The sequence below is a fragment of the Triticum aestivum genome, chromosome 7D, assembly GCF_018294505.1.
Source record: "Triticum aestivum cultivar Chinese Spring chromosome 7D, IWGSC CS RefSeq v2.1, whole genome shotgun sequence".
NCBI lineage: Eukaryota > Viridiplantae > Streptophyta > Magnoliopsida > Poales > Poaceae > Triticum > Triticum aestivum.
In genome coordinates, this window is record NC_057814.1 from 112,309,076 (window position 1) to 112,326,304 (window position 17,229).

The window sequence follows — 17,229 nt, forward strand, 5'->3', positions numbered from 1 at the left end:
CGACCCCCACCAGACCGCCGCCGCCCCCAAATCTCTCTCTCGCTCCCGGCGGCGGCTGCGGGCGAACGGCGGATCCACCGGCGGAAGGCGAGCAGAGAAGCCACAGGGAGAAGGCAAGAAGGTGCGTGCGCAGCATTCCCCTTCCCGCTCCTCCTCCATGGTTCCCTAGAACGGTCGACGATCTACTCCTGCTGATCCCGTGGAACCCTCATGCTTGAATCGTCTGAAATCTCGTTCCTAGGGTTTGGAAGAAGGCAATCCGCGAGTCTGCCCGCAGAAGGCTAGCCGCGAGTCCACCTGCAGAAGGCTAGCAGCGAACCCACTGGAAGAAGGCCAACCGAAGGTGCGTTCCTCTCTGATATGCTTCATCTCCTGTAAAATGTAATATTTGCTGCCTTGTTGTGCGATGACCCTGCATGCTACTATGTTCTTTTGTGTAGATAGCTGATGTGACTTAAATTTGTTGCATAGCACTGTTATCTGCATTTATCCTGATTACCACAATAAATTCCTTGGAGCCTACATGTCTGAATCTGCATAATAATCCCCTTTACCCCATAAACACACTTTTGGATCTGTTTGAACCTATGTGAAGTAGCTGGAGCTGCCGTACTGTTGTCTTTTATTTCTCCAATGTCATTTAGTATGTGTGCTTTACTGTTACTTGTTGGCTCCATCTTGCAAGTTCACTGACATTGTTGTAGTCTAAAAAACAGTTAACTGAAACTGCTGTAGTCTGAAACTGTCAGGAGTTGGTAATTATCGGCAACTGTTGTGGTCTTGTAGATAAGTGTGAAAGATGATTACACACAACCTTGGTATGGAAAGCATTGATTTCATACTATTCTCATTGATTCAGATAATGCAGCACTATATAGTGCTGCTCCTACTCCTCTGGTATACATGTTCTGCTCCTACTCCACTGGTATTCGAAAATCTCTATATGCTAGTACAAATGTGCGAGGGAACACTATAGTGCTATTTTTGTAAGTGAACTGGTAATGTGAGTGAGCTACCGACTACACGTGCACAGTTTATTCTATTGCTTTACTTTAGTAGTGGAAGTAGTACTACTTTCTGTGACCAAATAAGCTTAATAGGTTAATAAAAAGGATGGCAGCTTCATTATTTTCCAAACTAATACTGTATAATTCTCTGTGCCGGGTTCTGCATTGTGTACTCCACTAAAGATACTAACACCCTAGTTGCATATACCAGCCTTCTAACACACTAGTTGAAACATAATCTTTGTGAACTACTACTTTCCTACTACTGCTGTGATTGTTCCACAATTGTATCTTGAATCATCAGCCCCCTGTGCCATTTTGATCTTCTGGACATAATTTGCGGCATCTAGAATTATGTTAGCTTTGTTCTGTAGGACTGTAACTACAAGACCAAAGTTTCTTGCTCACCTATGGAACAAAAGAAAGTAGAAAAGGGGCTATAAAGTTCCTGTGCTTTTCTTTGAACATGCAAGTATTATTATTTTTTCTTTCTGTTAACTGTCCATTTGGGGGCAAACTGTGACCCCAAACTGTCGATTTCCCTTGGTATATGTTGTGTTCAGCTTTGGCAGAAGTTCAGAACTGTTATGCAGTGTTGGCTATTAGTCTGATATGAATCTAGAAGTGTTGATTTTCCTTGTATATGTTGTGTTCAGTTTTGGCAGGAGTTCAGAACTGTTAGGCTTGTAAAGATGATCACATGTTTTACGTGTTTGTAAAGAACTGTTAGGCTTGTAAAGATGATCATATGTTGTGTTCAGTTTTACTGTTTGGCAGGAGTTCAGAACTGTTATTGGACATGTTTTACGTGTTGATCCATCAATTGATCACATTGAGAAAGACTTGTAAAGATGATGGTCATCTTTTACAGAAAACAATTTCTGTAAACACGTCAGTAACTTTGCTAGTTTGTTGGGTTTTGTCTCCGACCATCGTGTCGTGATGATTTTGCAGGTACCCCGAGAGGCCCTTGATTTTGCTGGAATGTCGATTAACTTCCGTTTCGGCAAATTCGGGTACTCCATATGTCCTATTTTCAGCAAAGGTCATGCTGAAATTTTCCGTGAATTTTAGCATGACTTTGCTAAAAATAGGACATATGGGGTACTTGCGACTAATGCATGGGCCGGGGTATCTTAGTACTTAATTAAGTAGGATCAACTGCCCCTTTATTCTTGCTGCATTAAACCATAGGTGGCAATAGAGCCAAGTGATTAGGCCCAACTTAGAATTCTCCTTCCCTTTTCTTGATAGGGTATATTATTAGAAGATACCCATATATATCAGTCAACCTAGGGTGCCTCGGCATCGATAAACCCTAAATGATGGAAACTTAACTTAGCATTTAGGGTGCCTCAGCATCGACAATCCCTAAATTATAAAACCTTGGCTTTTAGGATGCCTCGGTGTCGATAAAAACCTAAATGATGAAAGCTTAGGCTTTTAGGGTGCCTCGGTGTCGACAAACCCTAAATGATAAAAGCTTAGCTTTTAGGATGCCTCGATGTCGACAAACCCTAAATGATGAGACCATGATCTTGTTCCTTGACAATAACCAACTTTTTGACCAAACTTTTTTCCTATTTAGAGCGAAACATGGCCCACAACGATGAGGCCGGCGGTTCGGGCGGCAAGGCATTCTGGGAGCTGTCCCAGGAGATGGAGGAAGAACCTCACCGCTATGAGGACGTCGCGGAAGACACCGATCCTGACTACACAACCCCTAGTGGCGTCGGGGATGACACCACTGATGGTGCCGCCGAGGATGCCACCATTGATGATGGCAGCGCACGGACAGATGGCAGCCAACCGAAGAGGCAACGGAAGGACCGGCGCCCGAACGTGCTCGGCACCGTCAAGGAGGAATTTACTGAAGTGAACTCCGACGGGGATCCAACGGCGCCCAAAGAATTAGTCAAGGGGTACTCGCTTCAGCTCGGGTGCATTCTCCGGAGCACCGTCTCGATCAACACCGAGAACCTGAGGCATAAGGACCGAGGGAATTTGCGCAACCTCCTCTTCACGAAGCTGCACGAACAATACAAGTTCCCCGCTGAATTTGCAAACACACGCCTCTCAGGGAATAAAGTGAACAGTGCCGCCCTCACGAAGATGAGCATGGCCCTGTCTACTTGGAGAAGCGCGGTGAAGAGAATGATTAACAAAGGTGATAGTTATGAGAAGATCAAGGCGAAAAATCCTTCGATCAGCCAAGATGACTACAAGGAGTTCAAGATCAAGTGCGAGAGCAGCGCATCCGAGGAATCAAGTCAGTGGGCGGAAGAGATGCGGGACTTGAACTTAGGGGGTCCACAAACTCGGTCCCGGCGGTTACAGAGTGGCGGAACCTATATGGGACAAGGAGGACGCGGAGCGTGCCGAGCAAGGCCTACCACCCCGCTTCGAGAAATACCGTGACAAGCAGACCAGGAACTATGTCAGGGCCCGGTACAAGGAGGACCCGGTAACAAAGGAGCTTACCACGGATCCGAAGACCAAGGCGCTTGAGCGTGTTCTGGTAAGGAATACACCCCCGCGTAATTAGCTCCATATGGTTGCATTCTAATTAATGAAGCCAAATTTCTAAATGGTTCACATTCCTTCCGCAGGAGACTGAAAGCAGTAGCGCGGGGTCGTCTCAGAGCTCCCCTTGGGACATCACTCTAAATAGGGCGTTGAACATAATGAAAAACAAGGATAAGCTCAGTAAGCCATCGTCAGCTGGTCGTGTGGCCGGCAAAGGCTTGTCCACAAAATGGTCGTCATACTATAACACTGGTGGGCGAAAGGAGAAAAAGACCAGCTCGGAAAGCCAGTCGCGCGAGGTTCAAGAACTCAAGGCACAAGTGGCGCGGATTCCGGAGATTGTCCAAGAGCAAGTGCAACAACAATTGGGAACGACGCTCACTGCCATTGTGCCTACCTTGATTCAGGGGCTGCAGACGTGGATTGCGGGCGGCTAACAGGGGCCGCCCTCGGTTCCCAGCTTCACGGCCAGCAACTCGCACAACGCGCAGGCGGCGCCATTGGTGTCTCCGGCGGAGGCGGTATTGGTGTCTCCGGCGCCGGCACGGGCATTGGAGCTTAATGCACCTGGGTGTACGCCGGCCGGCACCTCGGCAGCAAGCGGCCCCTCCGTCAGTTGCACGCCCGCCGTTGGCGGTGCCTCGACATTAGCCGAGCTCGACACCATCACGGTAACTAAGCCTCTCGGACGATGACTTCATCCCCTTGCCTTTGACTGGGCATGCCTGACGCCCTACATGTTTTCGCAGGGCGCCGCCGACGTTCCATGCACTCTCCTGCACTTCGTGGGCGGCGAGTTGATCGATGTCGCCAAGGGCAGAATCGTTCAACCGGGCAACCCCGTGTTCCACGGTAATCCGATGCCACCCACCGTGTATAGGGTTGAACTGGTTCGGGTGCTGCCAGGTTGCGATGAGTTGTTACCTCCGATTCGACCCGCTGGGGCCGACGAAGATGATGTGATGACCCTCAGCGCCTGCATAAGCTGGCCCCTGCTTTGGCCGAAGAGCCAGATTCGTTTGGGGGCGGGGGACACCACCCCACAGACAACACCGCCAGTCGTGCCGGCGCCAAGCCATGGCAAGACCGCCGCAACGCTACCAGACATGTCGGACATCCCTATGGCACAGGATCCGGACATGCATATGGCACTGGATCCGGACGACGACGACGGTACATTTACCAACGTCGATAAGTACTTTGCCGAACATGGGTACGGTGACGAATTCTTCGGGCCTCTTCTCAAGAACCCAACCTTGAAAAAGACGACCGCGATCTAGCTGGTACCGCGGAGAAACCCAATTGCAACAGGCGTCGTCTGGCGTTCAGTTCTCAGGAGACGCCTCCAGCTACCGCCTTCACCGAGCCTCAGATAGCCGAGGTGCAGAATATTATCAGCCCCAACACACTCAAGAAGGCGGTCTCTAAGCAGAACTCGATCCCATTACAGCAGATGAGGAAGAAGGGACGGAAACGAAAGAATAACAAGGGCGGTGCGAGCCATCCGGCACCGAGTATGATCCGTGCTCAGGACGGGCCACCTTCACCTAAGGATATCTCGAGGAGGGTGCATGTGGCGAGTAGGCCGATGCTACCGAATAATTTTCTCAATGCTGCAACCGGTGCTATGCGGAGTCTGCATGACAGTGTTCTTTCTTTGGAGAAGCGGCGTCTCTTCGAGAATGATGTGGCATACCCGGTTTTCGTGGCCAAGGTGCCAGAGGGCAAGGGCTTTGTGGATAGCGCCATCGGGGGTACGATCGTCCTGCGGTTTGATGACATCTTCGCTATGTTTAACCTTCATCCGCTGCACTACACCTTCGTTCGGCTATTTTCGCTGAGTATGGAGATGCGGATAATTAGAGACAAGACCCCGGACATCGTGATAGTCGACCCCTTCTACATGCGTGCCAAGATCTTGGGCAGCGCTGGGGACCGGCAAGTCGCGAGTTCATACCTCGAAGGTGTCATTCTGGCAAACCCAGATAAGGATAACTTCCTCGTGCCTTACTTTCCCGAGTAAGTCATCCCCTCACCGCCCCGTAACATATGAATTCTTAGATTACGATCTTTTTTTTTCTAGCATTCCGTGATTTGTGCAGTGACACACATTGCACACTCATCCTCTTAAGCCCGAAATATTCCATGGCCACGTATTTCGACCCGGACCGTCAGTCGAAGAAAGACTACACAAATATCAAAAAAGTTCTTGATGATGTTCTCCCCGGCTACGCGAGATCTGGAGGCACCTTCAGCAGGCCAGTTTGTAGGTACGACAAGCACATGCTCACCCACAATACGACGTTCCCCTGCGTCAAGCAGCCGCCTGGCGGTCAGAAGGATGCCTACTATGCCCTCCATCACATGCGGGCGATCGTACGGGACCATAATCACCTTCCGCTACCAAATAATCTCAAAGATTAGGCCGCACGCTTGTTGGCAATCCAGGACGGGGACATCAGACAAGAATTCTTTCGCGTCCAGTCGGAGTTTGCGGAAATCATCCATCAAGATGTCCTTTGTACCTCGGGGCAGTTCTATCTCATAATATTAACCGTCCAGCAGTGAGATAGAAACAACGCTACAAATGCAGGCTGACAACGCCCGCGATTTCATGACCATCACGAAAGACGGTGGCTTCATCCACGCTACGGTCCCTGAGTCGAGTCGAAAGTAGTGATGCTATGTAGTTCTGAAATGTCGATTGGCTCATGTTGTAATATTAAACTTTAATGAACTTGTATGTCTCTTTGGTTTGGACAGTCATTCAACTTATATGTAATCAATGCTATTTATTAGTAGGACCATGAATCGTGCTATTAATGTGTTGCTTTTCTCTTCTGATCCTTTTGTTGCATACTTATATATTGCTTATGTATTGTCTGTGAATTGCTACTAACGTTTTGTTTGGCTAGTGCATAGAGATGCCATCGTATGTCGTGTACAAGGGTAAGATTCCCGGAGTCTACGACGACTGGGAGGAGTGTCGGAGACAGGTTTACCGTTTCAGCGGTAACAGTTACAAAGGGTACACCATTAGGGCAGAGGCGGAAGCTAGATGCGCGCGCTATCTAGCGGGAGAGAGGAGGGAGCGGACGAGGAACCGGATGAAGACCAGTTTCATCGCGATGATGCTAATCGTGATGACCGCAGCTCTTTTCTATGTGATGGTAGTTTAGATTATCGATATCGACTTGTAATGGGAAGACAAACTCGCTACTCGCGGTCTCGAGACTTGTAATGTTCTAACTTTGTTCGGTCTTTTGAATTCGGAGACTAACATGATGAATTGTATTCGGAGACTAATCTTCTATTGTATTCGATAAATCTGCTGTTTATATGTTGTGATGTCTATATTCTGTGCAGTAATATGTTTTGTAACCTGTGCAAATATCATAAAAGAAAAAAATAATCCCTAATATTCATACTAGTGGCGCACCACCCAGCACTTTAGTGGCGCACTGCAAAATGCACACTAGTGGCGCATCATCAACAAGTGCGTCATTAGTAAGCCAGAGCACATGGTTAAATATGGCCCCCTAGGAGGCATAGTAATGACGCATCATAAGTGCGCCATTAGTATCTGGTATACTAATGGCGCACCTGTGGTGCGCCATTAGTAAAAAATTCTAATGGCGTGATGCTAGTGGCGCACCTGTAGTGCGCCACTAGCAGGCCTTTTCCTAGTAGTGCCACTGCGACCGGAACCTCATCACTCTCCTGCTCCAGAGCACCGTGCCCGGCCTTCAGGTCTCCTACAAGGGCGACTGGAGCAACGTCGAGTCCGTGCCCAACGCCTTCATCGTCAACTTCGGCCACCTGCCACCTGCTCGAGGCATCCATCCATTGATCACTTCCCCCTTTCCCTCAGATTGCTCTTTTTTTCAATGTGGGGTCGATTCGATCGACACAAATCATCACCAGGTTGACAGTTGACTGATAGATCATTTCGCCGTTGATGTTGATTGCGACTAACGGGGTTTTGAAAAGCATCGAGCACCGGGCGATGACCAACGGGGCGCTGGCACGAACGTCGGTGGCGACGTTCCTCATGCTGGCCGCGGACATCCCCATCGGCCCCGCGGAGGAGCTCGTTGGCGAGGGCAACCCGCCGCGCTATCGCACTGTCACTTTCGACGATTTCATGCGCGTGTACAAGACCGTCGGCGCGCGGAGGAAGAGCGTGGAGAAGGCCTTCAAGCTTTAGACCTCAGCTCACTTGTGATTTGGAGATCAGTTGCAGAGCAGCAAAGAAACTTGATTGGTGATCTAGCTACTATGTCGGAGTAAAATAAATTTAAAAACAGCAACTGGTGATTGTGAGGTGGAAATCACGTTTCTGCCATATCGACGCTGCTTGATTCGAGAATACAAGTTCAATGTGTGTCCGTGTATCATTTACACATGGGTGGGTAAAATCATCGAAACATGACACACACATCTTAGATTCTCAAGATTTGTTAGGGTACATCATAATGCCTATCTCCATTGGCTAAAGAACGCAGTCAACACCACTACAACATTCTTCGCCCGAGAGCCAAATGTGCATCATGCCACCAGGAACGCCGCCCCGACATCCAAGACCCTGAGACTCAGCCCACTGCCCACATTGGCAACTCGTCAACCACAAAAGGAAGAGTAGGAAGGCGCCTCTTTCCGGTCCTTACTCGACACCAGCCACCGAATCATGGCGTATTGGCGACGAAGGCGCCCACACGGCGTCCCCAACAAGTACCACTTGAGTCGGGAGGGAACACGATCCCGTGGCTCTCAACGGTCCTCGCCGAGAATGTCACAAGCATAGTCCCTCTAGCCTTGGCCCAGACGAACCCGAAGGACGCATCACCCGTATCGAAGCCGAAAGATCTGACGGCAAGGCAACCCCTCCCAGAGTCGCATAAACCACCACCAGCGTGAGGCGTGTTAGACTGCATGCTCTATGCTATTTTGTGAGGCGTGTTAGACTGCATGTGAGCTCAATGCGTGTAATTAAACACGGTGCAAAGTAAAAGAATTTTTTCTATGTAGCTTACCTACCACCAGCGTGTGGACAACCAAACACGTTTCAATCATGTGGTGTGACATGATGTCACCTCTCAAAACACTTGGTGTGATCTGACAAGGAAGCGTGCAAGTTTCATGTATGAAGTTGTAGATGTGTCTACCGGGCCATGGCTAAATTTCTTTTTTGGAATACGTAAAGCTTGCATATCATTTCATTGATAGAAGAAATTAAGAGTGAGTACATGGAGTGGTACAACACATGACACGGACACAGAAGGTGTGAACATGGCGATTGTATAGATGGACATGAGATACTCAGCCCAACCAGAAAAATAACACGGCTAAACTCGCCACCGTGGGACGCAGCCCGAACCGAACTAACAAGACAACGAAAATCCACAAAACTACCACCGTGGAAACCGCGAGCAAACAAGACGGCGCCTTCACGAAGGAGAACGACGCCGAGCACCTTCAAGAAGAGGACGACACCCGCTGCCAGCATCGAAAGGTCAGCAAGGATTTGTGGCCATGGCCTACTCAAATTCTCAGATTTTTTTTCTAGATTTTATTTTTTGCAAAATTACATCATTAAATTCCACCATCTAGTTATTTCAAATAGAAATCGTTATTCGACAGTAGCAGGATTCACTCCCCTAAAAATAGGTATAGCAGGATTCAGTGAACAAGAAAGACATAAGAAACCTCTTCGCCACATTATAGCCTGCAGGCCGAGCTCGCCGCATACATGATTCATAAACGAGTTGTCAACCATCTGGAAGGCGTGGGCTCCGGGCAAGATGAAAATGCTGCTCTGGCTGCTGCATCTTGACAGACTCTGGTGCAACGACAGACTCTAGCGGCGAGGTTGGGCCAACAACTACTTCTGCCAACTCTGCCTCCGCAATCTCGAGACCTCGTCACATCTCTTCTGGGAGTGCACCGTCGCCTTTCAAGTTTTTAACGCCGTGGCATCCTGGGTGGGTTGCTCCGCTCTGGGACACGCCACGTGGAGCGCGGGCGAATCCAGCACCAAGAGGGTCCGCATGATCATTGATGGAGCCGACCCTGGCACGAGGAAGGGAATCAGATCACTGCTCCCCCTGGTGATCTGGCACATCTGGCTGGAGCGCAACGCATGCACCTTCAGGGGAAAAACATCATGCGCCCGAAGCGTCGTTGCAGCTTGCCGACAAGACATGGAGCAGCGGACCGCCGGAGCCAAATACATCGTGCACCCCTTCGGGGACGTGCCATGAAATATAGCGAGCGTGCCCTTAGCCAGCTTTGAGCTTGATAGGCTGGCTGTGTAATCCCCGCCCATCCGATCAGTTGATCGAACCCTGTTTCCGGCTCTCTCCTGCTAATGAAATGAAAGCCTAGAATGGCCACTTTAAAAAAAAATATTAAAAAAAAACGAGCTGTCATGGATCTCGTTGAATGAACATATTGATTTACCACACTTTGAAGGCCTGAACTAGGCATGTGCGCGAGGCTCCCCTTTTCATACACTTCTGTCGTAGATTCTAAGACTAAGAGTGGTCGTGGGGAATAGACAAATGCTCGCCAACTAGCCGGGAATGCGCTGAAAGAGGGCGGAGGAGGGCAGTGGTGTTCGCAGACTCCTTCTCTTTCCTGCACATGATGACACGCTTCAGTGGGCAGTCAGCGGAGATCCTGATGCTGTAGGAACACAATAAGAAGTACAGATCTGCTAACTCATACAAAGCATTCTCTCCTGAATAATGTCTCCTACTCCCGTATTCTCAAGGTAGCATTGGTTTCTTCTTGCATTGTGTTTTCCTAACAGTAAGTATTCGAGAGAAAACTGGTGATCCTTTTGAACTATATTGAGAAAACATAGACACTTGATCGGTCCTCCTCGGTCGTATATATACACGGATATACATTGTCTTTTGCTAGCAGCAGGTAGGTTGGTAGAATTTAATTTGATATGACATCTTTGCACGGAAAGGACTTCGTGACTGACCGACTGTACCATTTTATTTATGTAACTATCATAGTGTGTTTGCACATATACATGAACAACATCTGAACGGATTGTTATTACTATTAAAAATTATACAGAGTAATAGCGCATATATTCTACACATCATACAATATTATATATCATCTTGTAAATGGGAGGTTGTTGGGAGTGAATGGTTGAGGCCCCCAAGAAGCAGGCGGTGGAAGATGGGCGACAGCAGGGGCGACAGCGTGGGCGACGCGACTGCGGTGTGGCAGCCAGCCGTGGCGGGGAAGACGGGCTGGACCGGGGTCCGGCGCACCGCGAGCGTGCTTCAGGTGAGCGGCGGGGAGGGCCGCGCCGGCTCACCGGCAGTGGGGGCCGCAGGTCGCCACAACCGCTTCTGGGCGTTGGCGGCGGAGGACTCGGAAGAGGAAGACGAAGGCGGGGAGCTGGATCCGGAGCGAGGCCTGTGCGCGGCGCCGGCAGGGCCGTCGCTCGGCGACTTCGTGGCCTTGGCTGCGAAGCACGGCGGGGTGGCCTCGCGCTCGGGGCGCGGGAGTCGCTTCGCGCCGGGCGGCCGTGGCTCCAGATCCATTGCTTCTCGCATCTGGCAGCCGCCGCGGGAGCTCGACTCGGGCTTAGGTGCTGGCGGTTCGTCGGGGGCGGCAGCGAGCATTCGAGCCAAGGTGGCGGCGAGCCTGACGGAGTCGCAGATGGAGCTGTCCAGGGAGGACTGGCCGCGCCTGCCGGCGTCCCCCGTGGCGACGGCGGTGGCGGCGGCGGGGGCGACGTGCGGTCCCGAGCCGATGCGCTCGGCACCAGGCCCTAGGGTTGGGCCGTTGGGCCGTTGGTGGGGGCCCCTTCGGGGTCGGCGTCGTGCGTGGAGCTGGCAGCGGCTTCTGGGCCTGGGCCGAGTGGACTAGGCCTGGAGTCGGCCGCGGCACCGCAGCCTCATGCTTCACAACGGCCCAACGCGCCGCGGCCCGACTCTGGCCCGATAACTGGATATATATGGGTGAGGCGGGGCTGCCTGGATCCCTGTTTAGGGTTTCCAGCCACCACTCGCGAGGTGCGGCGCTTTGCCCACTCCGCTCGCTCGATCCAGATCTGCCCCCCTCCTCCCCCCCTTCTCCAGTCCTTCGCGGCGGTGGTGATGGGAGACAGGCGTGCGGACAAGCGGCCGATGGAGGTCTCAGATCCGGAGGCGGAGCGGCGTAGGGAGCGGGAACTTCGTGACAAGGCGAAGCGTGTGATGCGCGAGCGCTCGGGTGGACGCGAGGCCAGAGAAGAGCGAGGCGGATCCCGCGACCAGGGCGGGCGCGAGGGGGATTGGGGTCCTCCTCCCCCGTGGTGGATCCAGCAGCAGGAGCGCAAGAAGAAAAAGAAGGTCCAGCAGCGGCGTCGAGAGCTTGAGAGGAAGCCCGAGCCGTTCCCCAGCGATGGTGGGGGCCACGGGGACCCAAAGGCCATGAAGCCGAGGGCAGCTTCACTGGCGGTGGCACTGCCCTCTGCTCCCAAGGGTACGGCGGAGGAACCCATCCCAGTGGAAGTGGCGGCGGACGTGGAGTGCTTCAAGTGCGGGCGCCCCGGCCACTTCCAGTCCCAGTGCAAGTTCTTGCCCCTCTGTGTACTCTGCAAGGAAGAAGGGCATGCGTCTGCACACTGCCCAACAAGGGGCCGGCAACTCCACCTCCAAATCATGGGCAGCGCCATTTCTGGGGAAGGCTTTTTCTGCCTAGAGTTCGAGGACATGGACGAGGCCGAAGCACCCATAGATGCTCACATCAAGAACGCGGCCATCTTATCTGCGGAGCCGGGGAAACTGAACCTACGGATTCTCAAGCAAGAATTGAAGCACATGGTGACAGGCGACTGGGACTGGCAGGTATCTCAAGTGGGGGATGATGATTTCGTGGTGGTCTTTCCTTCTGCAGACCTGTTACACATGGCGAAGTCTAGTGGTAAATTGTTTCTGTCCATCAATGACATCACTGCGCGGGTGCGCGACATGTTACACGAGGAGGTCCAACCCATGGTGATGCCGGAGACTTGGGTGCGTCTCCATGGCATCCCAAAGAAACATAGGCGTGAAGATCGCATCAGGGAAGGGTTCCGAATGCTGGGCAGGCCAATTGTGGTCGATGAACTTTCTCTGATCAGGTTGGGGCCTGTTCGGATGAAGCTTGCGTGCAAAGCCCCGGAGAAGCTCAATGGAGTTGTCGAGGTATGGTTCAACCATGAGGGATACCAAATCAAGGTGGAGCGCGAGACCCTGCCCAAAAGGGGTGGTGAGCGGGCCGTGCTGGGAGCGGGCCCTGCCAACCCCCCTGACAAGGTCGCGAATCCGGGCGCTCGGACGCTGGGCACCGAAAAGCACGGCAGGGCCGAACCAGGCAAGGAGTCGCAAGGGTGTGAGGGCGGCCCTCGTGGTGCGGAGTACCAGGATACCAAGATGACAGACAAGGGAGAGGACCAAGACGACAGCATTCAGGACACTTCCATTGACACGGAAACTTGGGACAAGCTGGGCGCGTTGTCGGCCGAGATTGGTGCCATGGGGGTGGCGACACAGGACACCGCGGTCAGCGGGCCCCCGCTAGCCAGGTCGCTGGAACTTACCTTCAACGAGTACGGGTCCAACCTTGGCTCATTGGCGCGGGTGGGGTTTCCTCTGCTGTCCCTCCTTCTCTGCCAACCTCTTCCTCACCAGTGGCTGTGGGGGCGGACTACGGTGGCGTGGTTAGCGAGCCAGCTGACAATACGCCTGCTCTGCGCTGGGGCTCCAACAGTGGGGGCAGGCAACCGAAGAAGACGGCGGGGAGGAAACCGGCGAACAAGCAGGCGATGGTGGTGGCGCAGGCGGAGAGCTCTGACCTTGGTGGTGAGTTGGGCGCAGCGCTGGGGACGACGGGGACTATCAACAAGGCCAGGCGCACCAAGGCGATCCCGGTGGTGCAGCGCGCCCCGAGCGTTCGGGCCAAGGCCAAGCTCGGCGACCTCTCCTCCTTGGAAAGCGCCAAACTTCGCACCGCTGACAAGAACATGGACGCCGCAGGTAACCCCTTGCCCTCTTTTCGCATTCTTAATGCCTTCTCGGATGAGCAACTAGTGAGCATTCTAGATGACTGCGGGGTGGAGACTCGTGGGGCGCAGTCCGAGATCGTTTCTCTTGTGCGCGCTAGGGAAGAGGCGCAGGCTGCGCTGGCGGCCTCTGCTGTGCGCTGTGCTAACAACAGCGAGTTAGCCATTGTGCCAGTAGAGGCTGTTGCTGAGAGAGTGCCCGACGAGGTGTCACTAGCTAGGGATGCTGGTGTCCTTCCTTCTAATGGCCGAGCGACGGCTAGGAAGAGAGTGGCGAAGGCGGTGACCTCTAGAGGTGTGCGCCTACGTAACAGGGTGATTTAGATGCGTTACATGTTCTGGAATATCCGTGGTTGTGGCCATGGTGGTCGACGCACGCAGCTCAGAGAATTCATTGTCAAAGAACATATAGACGTGGTTGCGTTACAAGAGACGATTAAATCTGATTTTACCTTCAGGGATTTGCTTGCTTTTGATCCTCTTCAACGTTTTGAGTGGCAGTGGGTTCCCTCTGTCGGTCACTCTGGTGGCATTCTCTTGTGTTGTAATAAAGATGTTTGTGATGTTTTGCATTGGGATGTTGGTGTGTTCCTTTTATCTGCTACTATTAAGCACCGTGTTTCTGGCCTGTCGTGGGTGGTCGTGTGTGTCTACGGGCCGGCTGACCACTCCAGATCGCCAGCGTTCCTACTAGAACTTACCACCCTGGTCGGGGCCAAAAGGGATATCAACCTCCCTGTGGTGGTAGGGGGAGACTTTAACTTAATTCGCTCGGGGGCAGATAAGAATAATGGCCGTATTGACTGGACAAGGGTGTCCTTATTCAATAATGCCATTGCGGCAGCAGCATTGCGGGAGGCCGCACGGACTGGTACCAGATATACCTGGACTAACAAGCAAATGCAGCCGGTCCGTAGCGTGTTAGATAGGGTTTTTTTACTCCGGAATGGGAGGTCTTGTTCCCCATGTGCTCCCTCGTGGCGGAGACGCGTATCGGATCAGACCACGTCTCGCTAATTTTCTCCTCAGGGGAGGAGCTCATTCGCCGTAGCCCTCGGTTCTACTTCGAAACGGCGTGGTTTGAAGCAGAGGGATTTTCCCAGATGGTGGTCGAGCGCTGGGGCGTGATTTGTGCTCATCTGGGACCTCAACGCGGTCCAGCAGAGGGCTGGGTCGCGGCTGCTAGCAAGCTGCGCGCCTACCTGCGCGGGTGGGGCGCTAATCATGGTAGCGAGTCCAAGAAAGAGCGCGCGCGCATAGTTGAGGCGATCTCGCTGTTAGATTTGGAGGCTGATCGCCGACCTTTCTCGGAGGCCGAGTGGGCGCATAGGTACGCTTTAGAGGATCAAGTGACAGCGATTTTACGCGCGGAAGAGGAATATTGGCGACGCAGGGGCGGAGTCAAATGGGTCACGAAAGGAGACGCAAACACTGGATATTTCCACGCCTACGTGAACGGGCGGAAAAGGAAATGCACCATCCTGCGTCTCCAAACAGAACAGGGTGTTCTGTTGGCGCAGGACCAAATCGTGGCCCATATCTACGAGTTTTTCATAGGCCTTTTGGGGACGGTCGCTGAAAAACCATTACGCCTTCGCGGTGATTTGTGGGATACCGCGGAGCGGGTCTCGCAGGAAGAGAACGATAGGTTAGCCCTTACATTCCTTCCTGAGGAAATAGACCAGGCCTTACACGGCATGAAAACGAGCACGGCGCCTGGGCCGGACGGTTGGCCGGTGGAGTTCTTTAAGACATTTTGGCCCTGCCTTAAGCACTTGTTTTACGATATTGTCAATGGCTTCGCCTTAGGCACGGTGGATCTCTCCCGGCTGAACTATGGAGCCATTTGCCTTATTCCTAAGGTCAAAGGGGCGGACAATATCAAACTTTTTAGACCCATTACCTTTATCAACGTCCCGTTCAAAATTTGTGCGAAAGTGTATGCATCGCGCTTGGCTCCGGCCGCTCAACGAGTGATTAGCTCTAGTCAAACGGGTTTCCTCAAACACCGTAACATTCTCGAGGGACCAATTGCGTTACAAGAGATCGGTTCACGAGTTGAAAAGGACCAAGGCACAGGGAGTGCTTCTCAAATTAGATTTCGAGAAAGCGTACGATCGCGTGAACTGGGAGTTCGTGCGAGAAGTCCTCCTCAAAAAGGGGTTTGAGGCAGGATTCGTACATTGTATCATGCACCTCGTGTGTAGTGGGCACACGGCGGTCACTATCAACGGCACAATGGGCAAGTTCTTTCGTAACAAGCGTGGTCTCCGTCAGGGAGACCCAAGTTCCCCGCTTATCTTCAACTTTGTTGCGGATGCCTTGGCGGCCATGATTAATAAAGCAAGGGCAGCGGGTCACATCAAAGGGCTCGTTGCGCATCTGATTCCGGGTGGGGTCACGCATTTGCAATACGCTGACGACACGATGCTCTTACTCGAACCCGATGACCACAGCTTAGCAACTACCAAGCTACTCTTGCTTGCGTTCGAGATCTTATCAGGGCTTAAGATCAACTTTCTGAAAAGCGAAGTGATCACCATTGGGATGGATGATCTAGCTAGCTCGCGGGTTGCGAATCTCCTTAATTGCAAGCTAGGGAGCTTTCCAATTAAATACTTGGGCCTCCCAATTTCGACCAAGAAACCTACCATAGCGGAATGGGAACCGCTTTATGGGAAGGTCGCTAACCGAGTGAGCCCTTCGAGGGGTAGGTTTATGTCCTCGGCGGCGAGGCTAATCCTAACCAACTCGAGCTTATCTTCCCTCCCTATTTTCACTATGGGGATGTTCCTACTAGCGGATGGGGTTCACACAAGACTCGATACCCCTCGCTCCCGGTTCTTTTGGGAAGGAGCCGGGACCAAGCGCAAGTATCACTTAGTAAAATGGGCAGCAGCGTGTAGGCCAAAAAAATTTGGCGGCCTAGGTATCACGAATTCTAAACTCATGAACGTGGCGTTCCTAACTAAGTGGTGGTGGCGTCTTGCCCAAAACGAGTCGGGGCTCTGGGAAGACATCCTTCGAGCCAAATATTTCCCGGAGGGGAATCTGTTCAAGGCTAAAACCAACGGTTCGGCCTTTTGGAACGGGATCCAAGCGGTACGACCGGCGTTTTCAGTTGGTGCACAGTTCCGGGTAAACAACGGCAAGTCCACACGGTTCTGGCTCGACCACTGGTGGGGTCAGGAGCCGTTATGGCAATCCCATCCGGAATTGTACCAACTGGCAACGGACACTAACATTTTCGTGGCCGATGCTTTATGCGTCCACCCTCCAGCCATTTCGTTCATCAGAAATCTAGAGCCCAGGGAGGCTGCAAGCTGGGACGCTTTGACGGTCGACTTGGGTGGTCTGAACCGTAGCACTGGGGCGGACACGATATCGTGGAAGTTGACCGCTTCTAAGCAATTTTCGGTCAAGTCCTTATATGACATGCTATCTTCGGGACCTACATTAGATATAGCTAGGGGGCTATGGAAGGCTGCCATTCCTCTCAAAATCAAGATCTTATTTTGGCAAATGTGTCGCAACCGCTTACCTACGTCGGACAACGTTGCCAAACGAAATGGGCCAGCGAACGGCACATGCACCACCTGCGGTTTAGGGGAAAACGCGAACCACGTCTTCTTTGGTTGTGTG

General features: G+C 52.3%; 1 pseudogene; it reads left to right on the forward strand.

Moving 5' to 3' along the window:
• Positions 1–7,740, forward strand: part of LOC123169006 (2'-deoxymugineic-acid 2'-dioxygenase-like) — a 22,001-nt pseudogene extending 14,261 nt beyond the window's left edge.
• Positions 7,741–17,229: the final 9,489 nt, after the last annotated feature.